The sequence below is a fragment of the Sceloporus undulatus genome, chromosome 9, assembly GCF_019175285.1.
Source record: "Sceloporus undulatus isolate JIND9_A2432 ecotype Alabama chromosome 9, SceUnd_v1.1, whole genome shotgun sequence".
Classification (NCBI taxonomy): Eukaryota; Metazoa; Chordata; class Lepidosauria; order Squamata; family Phrynosomatidae; genus Sceloporus; species Sceloporus undulatus.
In genome coordinates this window covers 18,959,273-18,966,257 of record NC_056530.1, presented here as the reverse complement: position 1 = coordinate 18,966,257, position 6,985 = coordinate 18,959,273, and positions in this window count along the sequence as shown.

The following is a 6,985-nucleotide window of genomic DNA, read 5'->3' as shown; positions in this document are numbered from 1 at the left end:
AGCATCTACCAATTGCTGAAGGATTCTGAGAGCTGTAGTCCCAAAGATTAACTCTCCTAAGCACTAGCAGAAAAGTAATCAGTGCCTCTGAACTGGACCCAAGATTGTGATATGTAGGGTCAGTCAGTGGATCTGTAGCTATGGGGTGGTGAATTCATGCTGAAGTTTACAGCCACTCTTTCTGCAGTTGTTGTGTGTTGTACAGGATGTCTCTTGATACCAAACTAGCATCTAGGACTGGAGGAGCTCCCAAGGTATAGTTGTCCTGTAACCTGTATGTAGTGGGTTTGTACCCTTGGCCCCCACTGGGGTTTGGATCCTGGAAGGTAATACTTGGGGATGAAGAAAATGTCATGTGGATCTCCAAAACAAAATCAGTTTGCACAGGGAAAAACCCTGTGACTTTCAGAAACCCTTTTCTCATTTGAAGAGGCTCTTTATATTCTTTTTCTTTGAGGTTTCTTAAAGTGGCATACATGGATCTGCTTTCCATTGTATCTTTACTGGAAGTTTAGTAAATCTGAGAATATGAGTGGCTCGTGATCAACCAGAGAGTTACATGGCTTAGTGGGAACTAGATCTTCCAACAAGTTCTAGTCTAGCACTCCAACCATTACACTGCATACATTCTCTCATTGGATATACGGTGGCATCTTTGTTCCAGTTTTCTTGGACTCGGAGCATCACAGCTAAACAAGAGTGAATGAGAGAATGAAAGAGAGAGTGGAGGATGAGGATGAAGATGTATTTCAGTCATGTGTGGTACTGGTCATTTCTGCACTATTTCAGGCCTGTGAAAGTATGTGTGCAGCAGGTGAGGTATGAGATTGCAAAAGTGAAATCAGAACAGCTTTTGGCCCATAGTGCTTCATCAGAGGTCTGAATTATGATTTTGAACCACCCGTGCTCTCTACCCCTGTGGATCATGAAAGTGGTATAGCTCCCTCCTACTAGCGATTCCGTTTTGGTGCACAGCTTGGTATCTCTCCATCTGCCCATCTCATCAGGGCTCCCAATGTCTCCAGCTGTTGAAACAGCACACGAGACAAGACCGTTGACGTTTATCTTGGCTTCCTGTGGCTCACATGCCCCCTCTCAAACATTGGCAAATGAAACTAGGAACCAACTTTGTGCAGCCTGTCCTCCATAGATCCAAAAGCTAAAAGTGGGCCAAATATTTCTCTTTTGTGGGAATGTGGGAGTAGTATATTGTATGCAACACTAGATAACGGTTCGATTGATGCAATTGCTCCAGGACCCTTAGAACTGGAGCGTGGCTTTGGCATGGCTTCTGGACTTTTAGGACAAATGCATCATTTAAAAGTGACATTTAAACAGCATACCTCCAAAGCTTTATTTTGGCCTGTCTGTATGGGGCCATAGATACCAAATATGCCTACAAGAATGCCATCCCATGCAGAAGAATTGCCTCTTTAAAAATATAAATGCAGTAAGCAATTTTCTATACAATGTAATGAAAATGGTCAGAAAAACATTGAAAATATTTCAGATCATATATTCTTATGTAAACTGCTAGTAATATGTAAACTGTATTCTCATAATCACGAGATCTAGAACCTTCCTTATTTTTATCCCTCTGAGAGGCTTGAAATCTGCATACCTTGACAGTTTGTTTTCTTTCTGACCATGAATGAGGCAAAGTGCTTCCATACCCTCCAATATTTCATGGATGGAAATCAGGGCATGTGTGAGCAAGCAATATCAGAATGTGGTCAAGACGGCAAAAATTGTTAATGAGGAAGAACACACATGCTAGGAAAAGCTGCAACAGTTTGCTTTCTCTGAGCCCACAAGGAAATGCAAGATTCTGTCCCTCCTTTTCTTCTTGACCCTCTGATGAATTAATTTAGTGCAATCTACTTTTGCACATTGACTTCAGTTTGCAGCAGTTGGAGACAAAGGAGGAAAGTGAGAGGAGGGAAAAACAGGATGCTGAAAAAGTGGGAAAGCAGAGGATTCATTGGGACTGCCTCTGCTAAATCGGGACAGTTGGAGGATATCTGCTTCTCCAGATCTCAGATTGTTACAGATAAACCCACACATCTTAGTCTACAGTTTGACACAAGGCCAGGAGCAAAAGTGAATCACCATGACTCCAACAATCAAAGCTGATTTTCTCTTGTTTTTCTTTCATCAGCTAAATCAGAATGTGGCTTTGGCATTGACGGAGCCCCTGGGTCCCATGGATAAAAGAAAACGCTGTCTCCCCACCACCACCACCACTTCAGGCCCTAATTTTTTCTGCAGATTCATCTGGAAAGGGGGGAAGGAAAAAAAATTGCTATGAGTATTGCACGCACCATTTGCATTCAACTTCCAAATTGGCGAAAACCAGCAGGAGATTATTGCAAATGTAAGCGTAATGGTCTCTGTGATTGAGAGACAGAGGGAGAAGATGCTGTCATGGCATTGTTCCCAGAAAAATGATGCAGACAAAAGAAGTAATGTATGCCTTGAGTGGTTTCTGTGTAGGCTGATGGGGAGGATGAGGATGCTAGTGATCTGAAGAGAGGGGTGAGCGCATTGCTTGACCAGCAAACGTGAAGAAGCATGAGCATGGCTGCATCTGACACAACGGTCCCACACTCACTGAGATTAGCAGTGGGAGCACATAACTCTTTATATTCACAACGCTGCTGGATTCCAAATTGGGCAGATTAACAGCAGATCTCAGTTGCCTGAGTCAATGACAATGGATAGCAATGGTCAGATTCCCAGACGTTTGGCTCTCACACTGAACTATTTCATGTGCTAAATCATTTGCCACCAGTGATCTTGTTTACCTCCTGCACTGGCTTCTGCCTCCCCACTGGAAATCATTTCTTTCTGGGTGATGTGCCAGCTCAGATACCATCCCAGCCCTCTATGGCTTTCACCACAAGAGCAAAAGAAATCATCTCACCACTGCATGGCTTAGGAAAGGATCATTTGACCTAAGATGCATAATCAAATAACTAGAAGGCAGGTAGGAATATAACAGGGAGGAAAGGAACTATTTCCCCTCCATTAGTGCTGGTGGCTTTGTCTTATTTCCTCTTCAAAGTTTATGTATTTATTTATTCCATTTATATCCTGCCTTTCTTTGCAGATAAAACTGTTTAAAAAACTTGACAATGAAAAATTAAAAACAATTAAAATCATCTTGCTCAAACAGTATAAAATTACAGGAAACATACAAAAGTTAGAAAACGTAATAAAACAAACATTGGCTGGAATCCTACGTCTGGAGACATCCATGTATCGAGTAGCTACATCTTCTGATCCTACCATCCTCAAAACACACCTTATAAGTAGTGAGCCATTTTCACTTTGTTGGATAGGCAGAGGCATGCGCCGGGATGTGTCCAGTAATTTTCATGTAGCAGAATGTATTACAACAGGCACCTGCCACGTCTGTAGCCATCATGCACGCAGTAGAAAATGTTGAGGGTCCCAAGCTAGTCAGAACCAAAGTAGACATGTTCTATAATCTTATTGTAGTCTTATTTATAAAAAATACATTTGTTAATTTAGGACCCGAACAGACAGGCCAAAATAAACCTGTTTCGGATCACTTTGGAGCTATGCTGTCTAAATGATGCATGCATCGTAAGAGGCCAGAAGCCTCGCCAAAGGACTGGAGCGCAGCTTTGGTGCAACTTCTGGCCTCTTAAGATGCATGTGTCATTTAAACAACATACCTCCAAAGTTACCCGAAGCAGCTTTATTTTGGCCTGTCTGTTCGGGCCCATAGTCTCATTGCTTAAATCTTCAGAAAATTTCTAGTCTTCCCAGTTGGTTATGCTACCTGTCTAACCTTACCACCTATGCTCTTACTTTCTTATTCTCTGTGTTGCTTATTTGCTTTTAATATCTCTATTATGGTTTCTCCTCTTTATTCCACACCTTCCCCAACCACTTTTCCTTCTCATTTCTTCCCCATTGTCTTTTTCTTTATATGCACACACTACTCAATAAAAGTAGCATGGAATGTCTCATCTCTTCCTCTCCCTGCTTGATAGTTTTATATATAAGGGACTTGAGATCCATATATTTTGGTATCAGTAGGGGGTCCTGGAACCAATCCCCAATGACTACAGAGGGCCAACTGTAGCTATGCCTCCAGGACCATTGCTCAAATGCAACCAATTATTGTGTCATGGGTCCCATAGAACAATGGACACCAGACTGCTATGGGATCCTTTGCTCAGTGGGCACCAGAATGCTATGAAACATGTTGCACAATAGGAACTCCCATTGTGCACATGGCTACCACACAGGATAAGTATTATCAAAATAGAAATGTTGCGTGCCCTGTGATGGATATAACCTTTGCACCATGAATTTGTGAATCATAGCCACTGATACAGGAGCTCAGCCTTTTAAAATCTGCTTTTTAAAGACATGGTTTTAATCTGTTTTTTAAAGAATGTTTTTCTCCATTTGTATCATCTTGGGAATGCTGAGAGGCAATAAATAATAATAATAATACATGCCATTTAAGAAAACAAACATCTGAATGCAGCAGCATGCGGCACAGCGTGAACTGGTACTTGAACCACATACTATTTCTTCTCAACCATGAAGATATGCACTCCATGTTAGCATAACTGCTTTTATACTAGTTTTTTTAATGGACAGTATGAGAGTTGCTGGAGTAAAAACTGGAGATAGCTCTTGTATCCTTAATGGCAAAAATGGGAATTTCAGCAAGTGTTACTTATTACACAACAACAAGCAGCATCTTTTAAAATTTCCACTGTTACACAGCCATGAAAGGTACAGAATAATTCCCGGTTTTCACCCTGGCAACCCTAGCCAGTATGTCTACCTTCATTTTTCCAAGGCCTATATTCCACCTTTTTAGCAGCAGCCATTGCTTGACTCTAGGGTTGAATTTACACTGTAGGAGTAGTGCGGTTTGACACTACTTTAGCTGCCATGGCTCCATCCTATAGAACAGAGGCCTAACTAGAGGAGACTGCATGGGAAGGCAGCCTTTTGTTATCGCTGGGGGAAGAAAGTAAGCAAAAGGATGAATTTGGGGGCCAGAATATTCCAAGAGTAGTCCAGGGTTTTATTTAAAATTGGTTATATAGAGATATACAGGCCACTGGGAAACAACTGCTTATGGGTAAAGGACTTTAAATAATTCCTGCAATTATTGTCTGTTTTTGCTGCTTTTTGACAGATATGTTTTAAATTGCTTTTAACTGTATCAGTACATCTTAGGTTTTGTGTGTTTTTACTTGACGGGAGCTTTTGTCTGCATCTGTTTTAATTTTGGTAAACTGCTAGGGTTGGGGAAAACATGAGATATTAACCAAACGACAAATAAGAATGATTATTATAGTCATCGTCATCGTCCTCATCCTTTAAAAAGATATTGATTGGTATTCTGCTTGGGATTTCTGTCGCCCATAATGGCCCTACATGTGTGCAAAATTGAATTCAGTAGGCTACCAACATTTGTATTCCCCTAGAAGCTACTGTGACATTACAACCTACAGTTGTCTGTTGTCCAGTGGTAGCCAGTGGAGTGACTAATGTGGCATGGTCCGATGAGAATGGCTACCAATGTGCATTGGGGGGTGTGCAGTGCCTGAGAATGCCTAGTGTCCTAATGCACTCTCTGATGTTCATCAGGACACTGGCTAGTATGTGCTGGACATAGGAGTGTCCATTCACTTCAGAAGTGTCTCTGTGTTGGTGCATTCTTGCCCGAATGTGCATCTTTGTTGTGTTTCTGTGACATAGCTACAGATTCATAAAGTTATGAAGTGTCGGCAGCGGTGTCGAATCATGGCATATATTAAAGAGTTTAATAAGATTTTATTGGTATTGTTTTATGCTCTCATCTGCCTTGGAGAGCATGGTCTTGACAGGTGGCTAATTAATGGTACAAATGAATTAATTTCCAACCTATCTCCCAAGATTAAAAGTAGTTAAATGGGAAGGTATAGAACCACGAGCAAATCCCTATGGTCATCTGTATGGGAGACACTTAAAGCAGGATTTGCATTAGTTGTGTTTGTAAAGCAAATGCAGACGTTAACCTCCATTGGGCTAAAATGTCGATTGGATTTCAGACTAACTCTCTTGTGCTTCCAGTGCTCTCATCCTACATTAACATCGTTCCCAAGCGATGCATTTTAGTGAGGAAAGCATTCTTGTTGGCACCACTTGTAATAATGTTCAGTGCTGCTTTTCCAGGCCACGTGTAGGTAGTTACACAAGACATGTGGCTGCCTCTCCTGTCTGCTCTCTGCTCCTGGGGTTTGTCTTTCATAAAGGAAGCTCTCCATTTTTCTTTCGAGTTGCCAGGGCCAACTTTGGAACCTAGAGAGAGTTGATAATGAGGAAGTATGAAGATGACTAGAAATGAGATCTAAGGACTGGACATATTTTGGCAAAGGAAAGAGGGCAACATATGGCATTGGGAGCAGAGGGAATGATCAAAGTAATGAAGTTCTGCCTTATGTATTATTCATTTACTAACTTGAAATGGGTGGTGTTGGCACCATAAAGGTCCCAAGGTACCAGAAAAGTTATAAGATAAATATGATGTTTCGATGATTTAACTAAACTAAATTTAACGTGGAGTGCCACAGGGTTCTGTCTTGGGCCCAGATTCAACATCTTTATCAATGAGTTGGATGGTGGAATAGAGGGCAGGCTTATCAAATCTGCAGGTGATACTAAATTAGGAGGGCATCTAATAGCTCAAAGGACAGGATCAGAATTCAAAATGACTGTGACAGATTAGAAAGCTGGGCCAAAACTAGCAAAATGAATTTCAGCAGAGCGAATGTTGGATGCTACACTTTGGCAGTAAAAACGAAATACATAGATAGATAGGTATGGACACCTGGCTTTAATGCAGTACATGTGAAAAAGCTGTATGAGTCTTAATGGACCACAGGCTGAACATGAGTCAGAAATGTGATGCAGCTGAGAAAACCAATTCAGTTCTAGGCGGCATCAA